Source organism: Rhipicephalus microplus, chromosome 5 (assembly GCF_043290135.1).
Source record: "Rhipicephalus microplus isolate Deutch F79 chromosome 5, USDA_Rmic, whole genome shotgun sequence".
Taxonomy (NCBI): domain Eukaryota; kingdom Metazoa; phylum Arthropoda; class Arachnida; order Ixodida; family Ixodidae; genus Rhipicephalus; species Rhipicephalus microplus.
Window position 1 is genome coordinate 112,736,087 of NC_134704.1, and position 14,590 is coordinate 112,750,676.

Below are 14,590 nucleotides of genomic sequence, written 5' to 3' on the forward strand. Positions count from 1 at the left end.
TTCTATCTCTTTCCGTTCTATTATTCTCCTTTTCCCCCAACCCAAGTGTAGGGTAGCCAACCGAGCAAAGCTTGATTAACCTCCCTGCCTTTCCTCTCTATTTATCTCTCTTTCTTACTAAGCTTGTCTTACAGTATTAATGAAGTTGTCACGAATGTCACAACAGACGTGGGGTTTAGATATTGGTGGCGCAAAGTAGCGAGGAAAGTTATAAAGCGTTTGGAATACTACGGATGTATTTCAGGACATCGCTCCTTTGATTGGGAAAGTCTGATTCTGCAGGGCTACCAGGAAAATTGAGGCATCATTGAGTGAAAATGCTGTTGACGTCTTTGTTCATTCTTCGAATAGACTTTATATTAATTACAGAGATCAAATTGCGTTAAAACACCGGTAAGAAAAAACCAAAATTAATAACTGAAACTGCGCGATTGCCGCCTCTATTCTCCACCAACACTGATGAAAGTTGTCTGAAGAAAAAAAAAAACAAGGCATCTATTTATTGAAGCATTCTTGCGCTTTGGTCCCTTTCCGTGAAGCAGGAACGTAAAATCGAACTCGTCAAAGAATTCAGAACTCATCAAACTTCACCTTAGAAGTAATTTCACTTGTAAAGTGATGATTTCGAGGCCTGTTTTTGTATTGAAAAGTAATACACCCATTTGCAACTGAGAGACTCAATTTGAAACAGAAATAAGAGTAAGGGTATAAGAACAAAAGGCAATATTTAGGAAATATTGCCTTTTACAGAAATAAGAGTAACAGAATTAAGAGTAAAAGGCAATACTTAAGCTGAAGACGTGCCGACTCAGCTCATGTGCCTAGTTTGATGCTAAATTTTCAGCCTTCTGGGGAACGAAAAAATTCAGGAAAAGAAACAAAGAAGAACTCGATTAGCATATTCCTGCCTTCCGTGGCACCGGAAAATTTGAAAAAAATCTGGTACGCATAGTGACGCGAGGAGATAATGCTTGATTACGCCGTGGTTGTGCGAATAAAACAGGCTATTTCTACATTCAGTCCAGCTCTGCTGTAGGACAAAAAAACGTTTCAAGGTAACAAGTTTCAGTAGGCCAAGAAAACACTCGCCCAAAACTACTAAACAAATGTTCGTGTAAAACATTACTTCTGACTGCTTATCTGGCTTTGGAAAATGTTTTAATGGAAAATTTTTGTACGAGTTTTTTGTACATTCTAAGAGATTAGCAATATTTTAAGCACTCAATTGTTGTAGTTGTACGACTAAAGAAACAGATAAACCATGATTCCTATTTTTCATCATATACTCAGGATATATGGAGTATTCGGCAATCTTAACACTGCGTTTCATATCCACAGCAACGGTGGCCTAAGCAACCTTAGAGAACATTCCATTATATATTAGGAATAAATAAACCTGTGTTAACAACGGAACTTGTTCACTTAGAAACTTTAAGTAACCACCTGAATGGGCACAAAATCGCAGTTGGCTCGCGTATTATGAGGTTTTCTGGTGCATCGAAAGGGAATCAGAAGGCTAATTGAAGACGGCCTGGTCCTGCCAGGTATGTAAAATTAAAATTTTTACAAATCTGCCGCTACCTCACAAAAAGAACAGCAACATTAAGAATATTGGTAATAAATATATCTAATATAATATTAATATATTCAGGCAGTTGAAAACTGACTAGTTTATAAGTAAACAGAGAACTTTGGTTTCGATCGTTTGATTATGTTTAAAAAAAGCCTGTTTAGTTTTTCTTGTACTTTAGCATCAGTGTACATATTTTTTCACTTTTTACCAAGAGCCTTCCATGACTCTGGAATTCAACAGGAAGCGGAACGTGGTTGCTATTTTGAGCTTATTGTCTAACCACTTTCCCCTCAGTACGAAGTGAGAGTTCTACGCTGTGTCACATTCTTTTTAAAAAAGAACAGATTTTTCAATCACTTCCGGCGTCTCCGGCTGGTGCGAAAATCGGTTATTTGTATTTTTCTCTGAATAAGGAGATTGATTAATCAGATTGTGTTGTAGAGTGCAGCGTTGCATGAAGAAAAGTGATCATTTCTGTAAGAATGGTGCCTCTTCGCGATGTGCTCATCCATGTCTTTACGGAAAGCAGAACCATTGTTGTATAAAAACTGCAACAGATAGAACGCTATACTTCAGAAAAGCGGTAGAGATTCGTTCGATTACCAGCGCTCGCCGCAAACCCACTGGGTGGTATAATCGGTAGAGAAGTGCCTCAATCCTGCGCTGGGTGATTCAAGTCTACTATCTCAATAGACATGGTTCGATAAGATTCTCGAAAATCATTATATATTGGTTGTCCCTTAAAAAACGACAGCCATGATGTATAGGCGAAGCGTCTGCCGTGTCTGTCTCTGACACCAGGTACTCCACTTGTATGATAGAAGCAAGCGCTCTTGAGCCTGTTACTAGGCAGTTCGAACTTTTAGTCACTTACTTCGGAGGGCAACCAAATTGCTCGGCAGCGGACTCTTAGACCAAAGAAAACGACCTAAAAATGAATCAATGAAACTTTGTCAAATGGATGTTTCTATACATAGATAACACTCCCATAATATCAAGCAAACTTTTTTATGTGTGATGCAGGAATAAGGTAAGTTGTGCGCTCACAGCCATTTGCAGCAGTTACGCCGTCACCTATTTACTGAAGTTCTGAAGAACGTGAGCTTCTGAAATTCAATAAAATTTTGTCCTCTAAAATGAGGCAGTCGGTGAGGCAAATGAGTAGAAGAGCATTCCTGAAAAACAAACTTAGGTAGCCACCCACGCTCGACCTAGTTTCAAGGGTCGTATAATATCCGCAGAAACGGGATTGCTCGAAAGAGGTTGATGAATGATTGATTGATTGATTGATTGATTGATTGATTGATTCATTGATATGTGGGGTTTAACGTCCCAAAACCACTTCATGATTATGAGAGACGCCGTAGTGGAGGGCTCCGGAAATTTCGACCACCTGGGGTTCTTTAACGTGCACCCAAATTTGAGCACATAGGCCTACAACATTTCCGCCTCCATCGGAAATGCAGCCGCCACAGCCGGGATTTGATCCCGCGCCATGCGGGTCAGCAGCCGAGTACCTTAGCCACTAGACCACCGCGGCGGGGCGAGGTTGATGAATGCGAAGACAGGGTGTGCGATAGTCATGTTCAATCGACCAAAAAACTTTGTGAACGTTTGCATTTATCCTGTAGGTTTTAGTACGTTGAACGCCTGACGTAACACAACTTCTGGCAGTGAGAGATTTTGAAGAATATTTAGAGTCACAGGCGTACCTAACTTACTATAGTCATCTGACAATAAACAAATGACTGAAAAGTCGTCACACCATTTCAATTTTCAATCAAGATATCACCTGAAAGTACTATTTCTCAGTCGCAGCTTACCGTAGACGTTCACTGAGCCATTAAACAGCGTAATCTATGAACCGCTAGGAGTGTTGTTCGCTTGTGTGTAGGAGTCCTTCATCGGCAGTGCTTTGACTACGAACGGCACACAGGAAACCCAATACCCGGAAAGTATAAACTGGTGCCGTGAAACACCTGTAATTTGTTCTTCATTCATCCTTGCTCTCAATCGAAAAGAATAATGCAGCTAACACGCTTGATGACAGGAGAGAGGGGTAGGTGAATATTGTGTTTGCGTGCTCGTGGGTCGCACTCCTAGGTATGCAACATTACCATGTATTCCTCCATAAAGGCAGACTACATGAGTCAGGCTTGCATGTTTCTCATAGATACAGCTCAGCAATATTGGTCACAAGCCTTTGGTATCAGTGTGTTCAAAATATGCCCATTATATTTGTGCCAACTGGTAACAAAGAGATAGTAGGCTAGTGATCATGATATCAGTATCGATTCATGTTTTTTTATATTATTGCGATAGCGAATCTGTGAACACCCTTGGCTGTTTTTTGTCGTCGGTGTTTGTTGATGCCGCCAGCTTTGTATATGTATAATAATAGTGTTGCGCATGCCTGGGAAGAAAACGAAGATAGGTGAACATGCTGGCTGCCCCAAGCAGGAGAAAGAAGGAATACGACGACACTGCAATCGTCAACCTGTTGGCCACTCCAGCGCTTCTCTTCGCGACCAAAATAAACGGCCTCTTCACCCGTATACGTCCTGGTCCTCCTTGTGCGTAACAAATTGGTGGAGGTGCTGAGTAATTCTTGTAGAGCGTTTTTGAGCGTCATCCTCTAATTGCGCGCTGCCCCTGGAGCCAGGTTGTTAACCCTCACTACCACGGTCTCATGACGTAACGCTCAAGCCACTCGACCACCCTAGAGGGTGGTCGAGTGGCTTGAGCAAAAAGAAAAAGAAAAGCCTCGAGGAGGTGGTGGAAGAGGAAGAAACTTTGTAGTAAGAAACAGGTGGCCCCACTGGTGCAGGTTCCACACCCAGGCCTCGGTCAGAAGGCCTTGGGTCTTCACAGCATCCTTCGCTTATCCAAATGTCATTACCTTTTAAATACGATAATCTTTCTTGGGGACCTTGTACAGAAAAATTTTGGTCTGTCTGTCTGTCTGTCTGTTGGTCTACTTGTACATTTGTCAGTTTTTCAGCCCTAACGATACCTCAAAAGGCACCGAATGGCCAACCCCATCCGCAGCGCCCACCAATATTGCTCAAAGTTTAGTGTTCATAGTTGTGTGATTGTCAATTAAAATAGCAAATATTGCGCATATCTGAGGCACTATAACAACATTTCTATGTTTTGTATGTCTGCCTTCATACTAGAAGAGGACACTCAAAACACTCTAAGAACTGCAGCGTTTAACGTGCTGTGCTGATCGCGCAAAGCGATGTTCAAGAAGGTGTTTCCAACGCTTTGCTACGACGGCACGGTAGTGGCACCTGCCCGTAGCTTTTCATTTTACATTTTATCACCTCCGTGACTGGCGCGCATCTTTCTTCGTGCTCGCGCATGCCTTCGTTTTCGAAGATAACAGCCAGATGGCGCTCGTGCCTAACGTGCCTAGATGCGCTTGTTCGCCTGCGTTACAGGCTCGAGGCACTCAAACGCAGCGTCTTCGGAATACCATTCATCCATTTTCTTGCGCACAAGATCAAATAAACGTTTTGTTCACTCTCTCCAGACGCAAAACTATCGTCTTTCGACGACATTTACAGTGTAACATGTACATTCGGGCCAATTTTTCACCTTGCTTTGCTTAGTGTCATGGTCTCATCAGCATTAACTGAGCGACCCTGCTGGACCGCCTGCACGAAGAAAAATATTTCATAGAATAGTTTTTGACGGATGGAATTAGACGCGTGGACGGAAAAACTTCATTTAGAAAAGCACCTGCAAGGTTGCCGGTCTGGGCTCGGGCTACCTAAATTTTATATGCGGTGAAGCATGGTCATTCCACCACTGTTTGAGTTTTACCTTCGCATTGAGTTTGAGGTGTGAACATTGTTGGCTCTTATCCTCTGTGTGAGTTCTTTTTGTGCGTTGTTTGGTCTTGATCAGCACTCTCTTCATTTCTAACTGGCTGCCATTCTCCGCGTATAGTTTCAACTTGTTGCTGTTGGTTTCATTGTTTCACCCTTGCAGCAAATCTATGACTTTTTATTCAGCAAAGTCTTAAACATGGTACAATAAAAAGAGAACAGCATTCATTTATATACCGATAAACCTATCTGAATAACAGATAAAACTTATTGCTCTGGTAGCATTGGCGCTCAGCCATCAGATGAATAACAGCGAGTAGAGGAGGTAAGCAGACCATGTGCTTCTTGTATGCTCTGCACGACTGTAGCCTTGAGCAGTTTTTTCGAAGTTATGTCTGAGTGCACATATTTTACTAACGTTTAATATATACAGACGTTTATGAATACCTTCCTGTTACAGTCGTAATTACTCAATACTGTTATCAATACTTGCTTAATCTTTCCCTTTTCAACCACTGGATTTGTTGCGCTATCACTATGAAAATCATTGAGAACTGTTGAGTATGAAAGCGAACTTCTGGTGTATATTATGATGAAAACACCCACAACAACGGCATGAACTCAACGCACACAATTTCAGAGGAAACCACTTTTACTCTTGACAGATTTCGTACCACCTATTTGTAATTTACACTTTTTATGCTCGTGCATTTACGGCCTCGAAAAGTTTGTCTCAAAGGTTTCAAAGCAGTTGATTGTTACTTTCGCATCAACTCGAGGCTTGAAAGTTGCGAATCGGTACTTTAAAGCCTAGAAACCACCGCAAAACGCTTTCTACTGTTGCTGAGTATAGATCACTGACCAAAAGGCTTTGTTCTCAGACGCGTGAAATGGGTCATACTCTACTGAAGTTCTAGGCACACTCATATTGCTCAACATCAGCTACACCAAATAATTAGTGTGGGCATTCCTTTCTTCCGAGATGACCATTCCTTTATGTTGCTTTAAGGTTTCATGTCACTGCTTCCGTGTAGCGTAAAGCACACAAGAAAAGAGAGAGAGAGAGAGAAATGTTGCTCGCGTCAAGTGGAACGTTACTGCAGCCGCATCGTAACACGCACATGTTGGGCTCTCGAAATCGCTTATTTTGACGTAAATCCAAGACTATTCTCGGTCTATAGCGTCGTTTCTACACTTGCCAGCACGCAGACTGGCGACTAACTTCATTTTTCTCCTCACTGATACTCCCCTTTTTTTCCGGCCTTCCTTCATTTACCTTATGGCATGTTTTTAAAAGCAGGCCATAGTATGACATGTGCAGCAGCTGGCCGCCGAGTAACAGCTCGTCGTTCCTGCGCGCCTTTTTTGTAGCGAGTGCGCGTGTATATGCGCGTTCCTGTCATTTGTAATAGAGATGAATGGCTGATGTAGAGCGGACGTTACGGCGCGCGTAGCGCATGCAACGACGCTCGGCTCGTACATGCACTTACGCGACACTGGGAACGTCTTTGGACGGAAAGGCACCGGCTTCAGCACTTGCATGTGCCCAGCAGCAAACTCTGCAAGTGCGTCTCCGGACAAACAAAATGGTTTTATTAGGCACTACATATTAGCGAAGTTTTCTTTCCTTATTGTTATATTTCGCTTTTTTGCTGCGCCAGGCGTACCTTTATATTAGGAGAATGGTCATTTCATACCTGAATCACTTGTTCTCATAAAAAGCATCGAAGTTAGTACGGGCGACACTGGAGGGTTTATAACACATGTTCAATGACTTAAAGTACGAGGTACTCTAATATGGGAGAGCAGAAAGCTGTCCCACAAAAAAGAACGCTACAGCGCGAAATGTCGTGAAAAACCCGGCGAGCTCAGTTAAGAAAGTTCAACTGGTTTTTATATCATTTACAATTTATTTACCTATTTTTATGTTGTCGTTATAAATACTATTTACGTGTTTTACCACAGCGATTTCGACACGCTCTTTGCGTAAGCTTCATACTGCTTATAATTTACTGTTTACCGAAATGCATGTCGCTACGGTGGACGCTTATGTACATATAGCCCTAATTTTTATTAAACGTGAAATTTTTATTGCTGGCGGAAGCCTTAGTATGTACTATCATGTGTGTGGCGTTAACTAGCCTCCTAGTATTGTATTTCGGTGATGAACTGCATCAGTTCTGCCTAACCTAATGAACACTTTGCATAACGCTTAAGTTCTTTGCACTCAATTAGATCGTAAAAGGTCAGGTTTTTTCAGTGACCCCTGAGAGCTGAAGTTTCATTTCTCATTTTAGTGCAATTTTATTTTTATTTCTCATAGTACACAGCTGTGGAGCAGTGATTACAGTACTCTGCTGTACACCTGAATGGCGCGGGTTCGTCCACGGCCGTAGCGGTGGCAGTTCGATGGAGGTATAACAGCAGAAACCCGTCTACTGTGCGACATCAGTGCACGCTAAACAATATCAGTTGACCAAAACTTCCAGAATTCTCCACTACGCCATCTGTCATAATCATATCTTGGTTGTCAATGTAAAATCTAAGATAGAGATAATATTTTATTTCTGTACTTTAATCCCAAAATTCAATCGCAAATTATGAAAATTTTTCATCCTGCCAGTGACAAATTATCTTTTCGTTCCCTTCTCTTCACGATTACATAACAAATATTTCTAATAAAATCATCTATACTTACCTCAGCCCCATTGTCTGTTAGTTATCATTATTATTGTGTCTAACAGAGAAAAGCAGCCGTTAAATTGACACTTATTTCGTTTACTGATAGCAGAAGTATCATTCTAGCAGATACAAGGCGTTCAGGTAATTAGCGAGTGATAATTGTTTTGCATTCAGCACGTAATATAATCTCGTGGTACTTAATGCCAACAGGCAAAAAAATGTTCTACACTCGCTGCCAAGGCAATAAGTGTCATGACTTAAGCTTCCATATTTAATGCACATATGTGCCCTATAAAGTAGACGAAGGGCTGACCTCCACCATAGCTCAGTAGAAGAGCATTGATCGCGTTATTCGAAGGTCACAGGTTTGGACCCTGCCGTTAGGAAAATATGATTTCGTTCAAATTTATTTTTTCACAATTACATCAGAGTTACTTTTATAACATCCCCTATAAATACCTTCGCAGCATTTCTTGTTAGTTATCATTATTATTAAGATATGTTGACGCTCAGTGCGGCAGTAAGATTTTAGGAATACCGCCATTGTTCTTAGTAAACCCACAGTTGTGAGAATGTAGTGCACGTAGCTGAGAGAGCTCAATAAGAGTTGTTCGCTCTTCATGGCACCTCTGGAATGAATTATTAAATGTCTCAGTCACATTCTCAATATTGGCTTCTTTATGATAACCGTGAGGCTGTCGTAAAGAATACTCCGAACTGCAGCTTGATCAGCAACAGCCCCTTCGCATAGCCAACAACTAGGAGGGTGTCGTATGCTTCAAAATAGGTAGCGCACAAGACGCAACAATGTATGCTAACGAAAGTCATGCACATTGACCGAAGAAAGAGAAAGAAATGGCCCCGTATCTGCATGTTAATTTGCAAATGTCGTCGAAAGACGATAGTATTGCGTCTGGAGAGATTGAATAAAACGTTTACTTGATGTTCTGCGCAAGAAAATTGGCGAATAGTATTTTGGAGGCGCTGCGATAGTGCCTCGAGCGTGCAGTGGAGGCACCAAGTCACGTCACTCGTGAGACATGGCCGCTATCTGGGAGTTATCTTGGAAAACAAAACGTACGGCCCTGAGACGGGCGTGCGTGTCCGTCTCAGAGGTAACAAGGCTTGGAACGCAAGGTGACGGGTAGGTGCCACCACCGGGTCGTCTTAGCAAGGCGTTGGAAAAACTTCCCTTCTGGTGCAAGCGATACATGGTCAGCGCCGCGTAATAAACGCTACGGTGATTAGGATAACTTATGTATGCCTTTTCTAGTAAAAGGCGGACATACAGAACATATACTTGTTGTTATGGTGCCTCAGATATGCGCGATATTTGCTTTTTAATTGACAATTGCACAAGTATGAACGCTGAATCTTGAGCAACCTTGGTGGGTTCTGTGGATGGGGTCAGTCGTTTGGGATATCTGCTCATGCCGTTTAAAATGCAAATTACCAGTAGGGCAGACAAACAGACAAATGAACAAACAGACAGACCAAAATTTTTGCGTCGAAGATCCTCAAGAAAGACTATCGTCTCTAAAAAGAAAACGCCAGGCCTGTGCGGAAGGCGCAGCACAGTCACAGCGAAAGCTAGAAGAGTGGCTTTTCATAGCCTTTTCTAAACACTCAGTAGTAATGCAAGAACACTTCCTTCATACCCACTATGGCATTATTAATATTAGCATATTATTAATAACAAAAATGTTTGGGCAGAAGGCTAGCCTTCCCTATGCTATTTTTAGACATTCTCCTGAGAAGCGTGGTATCCGCAAAACACTAGCAAACAATTCTGTGCCAATTCTTCATGCAGCGACTGACGACGATGAGGAATTATGCCTGAAGTGGGTATGTACTACAGTTATTAGGTGAACATCAACAGGCTTTTCTAACGGTGGGAGAATTGGACAACCCACTCGTTACGCTATTCGCATTGTGCAATGACTGGTTGTTCTTTCGCTGTTTTAGAACGCTTTATAAGTCGTATTAATGCGATTGCTTTCCTGACGTCAAGGTGCCTAAGGCTAGTTTCCAACAAGTCACGAGCACGGGCGTGGCTCAGAGGTAGAATACTGTGATATTACACAGCCTACCCGGACTGAAGTGCCACTGTGTCATTCGCACTAAATTTTATTTTTCTAATTTCGCGCGATGTTGTTACGGACACCCCGTCTTGTGACGGCAGCGTTGGCGGACAACTACGGCGCATAATCCCGTATTTGTCCTGAGTTGCGCTCTCATAATAGCTATCGCTGTAAAACAAAACATCTGCAAGTACCTCAAGCTATATCGTGGTGATGATGCTGCGTCATACTACTTACAATATATACACTGTAAGCAACCGACACTACGAAGACCCATGACAATGACCGTACGGGCACGCGAACTTCAAGTAGCCTTCATCTTAATGTTTTTCGGCATGTTTACTGAAATTGTCTTTCTTTATTGCCGTTTTAATTTGCACTGGCGTAGCGCTCAGCCAAAGCGTTGTCTTAATTTTGTGCTTTTTATTGAAATAAAAAATAAAAGAAGGAGTTTTTTCCACTGTTACCTCGGGACAGCTACCCCTTTCCCATTGATTAGTACAAAGAAAAATATTAAAAAACAATAGCATATATACATATATACAGTCCTACATAGGTGAGAGCGAAAGCTCTCCTACATGGGCAGAACAAACACGTAGACGCCACGCTCACTTTCAACTTTTGTCCACTCAGTATTTGTTCCAAATCTTCGTTTCTTCGAAGAACTGTTGCAGCACCTTCATTGCTTTGCCGTTAGTTTTGGATGACCATGGACCTAGTATTTTATTCAACGCTAATGGCCGCTCGGGATCTAACTTATGCAGTTCCTGTTCTAGTCGCCTTTGGTGTGTGTCGTGTTTCGGACAGTCGAGCAAGAGGTGACAGATATCCTCGTCGTCGTGGCCACATGAACATGCTGACGATTTTGCACGCTGAATACGAAGTAGTAAGTGCTTTGTGTAAGCAGTTCCGAGCCGTAGGCGATGAATGACTGTGTCGATACGTCTTAAGGGGTGATGGTCTAATTTGTATTCAAGATTAGGATCAACAGAATATAGCATCGAATCCTTTGTTTTGTCTGTGAACCAGCTAGACAGGAATATTTCACGTTTTGTTGTTCTTAAAATTGTTTTTACATCAGAATGAGATATCGGAATGAGGCACGTTTGCGTAGAATTATGAGCGGCTTTCACCAACTCATCCGCCATTTCATTTCCCTTAATTCCGCAGTGACTGGGAACCCACTGAATTGCCACTCGATTATTCGACTTCGTAGCTTCTGAGAGCTCTTTTAGTATAGCGTATACTATGCGCACATCAATGTGTCTTGAAGTGGCAATTTCCACACATTTCAGTGCTGCCAGAAAGTCTGTAATTACCACCCATCTTCTTGGTGCCGTTGACAGTTTAATAAAGCTTATAGCTAGCGAATTCGCTACGAGCTCCTACGTTGTTGAAGAGGAGGGATGGCCCAACCGACATGCATATTCTTCGTGCAAATCCGGAATTATGAGTGCTGATGTCACTGTCTCTTTGGTGACGGAGCCGTCAGTGTACACTAGAGTGTATCCTTGGTACCTGTCGAACAGATGATGTGATGCCAACTGCTGTGCGGCAACGGTTGGCACTACATGTTTGCTGCGAAGTCTTTCTATTGAGTTGTAGCTCAAACAGCAATGGCGGGCAGGTTTGGTCCAGTGGCATTTGTCGACACAGAAAGCCGGGAAATGTACTGTTGGTACCATGGTGTATTTGCGCTCCAGCACGGTTCATGATGTTGGATATCAGCGGATGAGAAAGGTGTTGCGTGACTAGACGAAAGAGGTGCCGACATGTCTCCACATTTCTAATTAGTACAAAGTTGGGTTTTCATGCCTCTGCCAGTGTCAGAGAACTTGATGTTGCCTGTGGAACCCCCAGACATATGCGCAAGCTTCGTGCTTGTAACAGTTGAAGTCGGTGTAGCGACGTCTGAGAGATGTAGTGGAGAACTGGCGCAGATTAGGCAGTTTTCTGTCGGATTGGTTCACAATGAACGTGAAGTAGAGATGCTGATGTACCGCCCCAATTTGTTCCCGCGATGCGACGTATAAAATTTATGGTGCAGTTTACTTGATTTTCTAGATCAGCAATATGCTGACTCCATCTGAGTTGGCTATCTAAGGTAAGGCCAAGGAAGCGATGCTTTCGTGCCATTTTGATTCTCTGGCCATCCACAAAAAGCTTCAAGTTTTTCATTGTCTTTCTCGTGAATGGCAGAACTACAGATTTGGCGTGAGAAATCTGCATGCCTTGCTCTTTGAGGTAATCTCTTATTGCATTTAGTCCTTGTTGAAGCCGATGTTCGATGACTTCCAGTGATTTGTGAGTCGTCCATATGCATATGTCGTCTGCTTACATGGATATGTTCAAGGCTTCGGGCAGCAATTCTGGAAGACCTATCAATGCAGCATTAAAAAGAAGCGGACATAGAACGCCTCCTTAAGGTACACCTCTGCTCATGTTGAAGCGATCACTGTGTCTGTTATTGGTTGAAATGTATATTTGTCTGTTACGTAGGAAGTTAGCGATCCATTGAAGTATACGACCGTAAACTCCTAGTGAGGTAAGCCCATGCGGCACAGAAAGGTGGCTCCCAGCTCACAGATTTGAACGCCTTCGTAATATATATGAACGCCACAATAGCCATATTTCCACTGCTTGTCACATGTTCTACAAATGTAACGAGGTCGAAGACGCAGTCCATGGTGCATCGCCGTCGCCTGAAGCCAGCCATCTGTTCAGGAAGTGAGTTGTTAGCTTCAATCAACCACTCTAATCTTCTGTCAATCATTTTTCCATGACTTTAGATACACGGCTAGTGAGGCTGACTGGTCGGAATGAGTCAAGCGAAAGCGGTGATTTACTGGGCTTCAGTTGTGGGACGATTCTTGCGACCTTCCAACAAATTGGAACGTACGCCTTCGTCCACATGTCGTTACATATTCGTAGAAGAACTGGCATGCCGTTGGGTCCCGGTTTTTGAGAACACTGTACGATACGTTGTCGGGACTGGTTGCCGTTCTTACGCGGGTTTGTGATAGAGCAGTACGCAACTCTAGTAGAGAATACGTGTTATCCAGTTGAGCATGTGATAAATCGTTATCATCTTGGATTTGCTGCTCCCAGACCTAGGCAGTGCAGTAGTGTTGTGAACCAATTGCCCAGTTCCAGTCAGCATTGTGCAAAACTTATTAGAAACATTACGTTCGGATAATCCAAGAGATATGGCCAGTGCTCTGAATGGGGTTCGCTGGGATACTGGATGACTTAGAGCAGTGATTGTTTTCCAGATTTTTGGAAGTGGATTAAAATGGGTCAATGATTTGCAGAAATCATGCCATTTCTTCCGACCCAGCTTTTGCATGTGCCGGTTAGATTGTATGTGTGTGGCCTGACTCTTGTAATCTTTAGCCTCCCAGTGCGGCAATAACGACGTTCTGCTCGTCTTCTAATTGTTCGTGGGTGCTCATAGTCTGCATCTACACTGATGGGGCCTGCTGGGACAGCTGTAAACCTTGTCGCACGGGAGTAACTGCTTTTAATGCAGGACGCAATTGTATCCAGATCAATAGCTCCCATCAAGTCACGTCCAGTATGTTCACGAAATAGTTTCCAGTCAGTTAGCTTTGAAATCAATGTGGTCGTTTGCACTTGCATTCTTGGGTTTGCATGATAACTGGGTAATGGTCACTACCTCGTGTTTCGAGGTCTGTACACCAGTTCATATCTCGTGAAATGTCAGGGGAGGCTATAGCCAAATCTAGACTGCTGGCTTAATTATTACCTCTTAAAAACGTTACTGATCCATCATTCAGTACAACAAGACCACATCGATCAACTGCTTTTTCAAGTGTTCTCCCACGTGAAGTGGTACGAGTACTATCCTACGTGGTATTGTGCGCATTAAAATCTCCATAGATAAGGGCAGGTCCCCTTGCTTTACCCAATAAATGAACGAGAGATGATTCGAAGATGCGTTTTGATGGTTGCAAATAAACACAAATTACGGTGATGGTAAATTTCTTGAATTGAATTTTGCACCCTGGAAATTCTGGCACTTCCGAGTCGGACGAGTATAGAAGAAAAGAGGGGATGTCGCAACGTACGCATAAGAGTACCCTGGTGAAGCCTGGATTTCTTCTTGATGCATATGTGACATAATTAGAAATTATAAAGTCAGGGCCAACGTTGGTTTCAATTAGACACAGAACCGGGAAGCTATACTGAGCAACCAGCTTCCTAAAGTCTGCGCTTTTGGTCCTATGGCCATTGACATTCCACTGAAACACAGCTGTGTTGCGGAAGCAGTTGTTCATTTGTAGAGTCATTTTGCTATACAACATTTCTTTGTTGTACTGCTAGAATCTCTAATAAAGTGACTGCGCTCACCTCTGGAAGGTCATTGGCCTGTGGAAATACACACAGGATTGCCTTCAAAG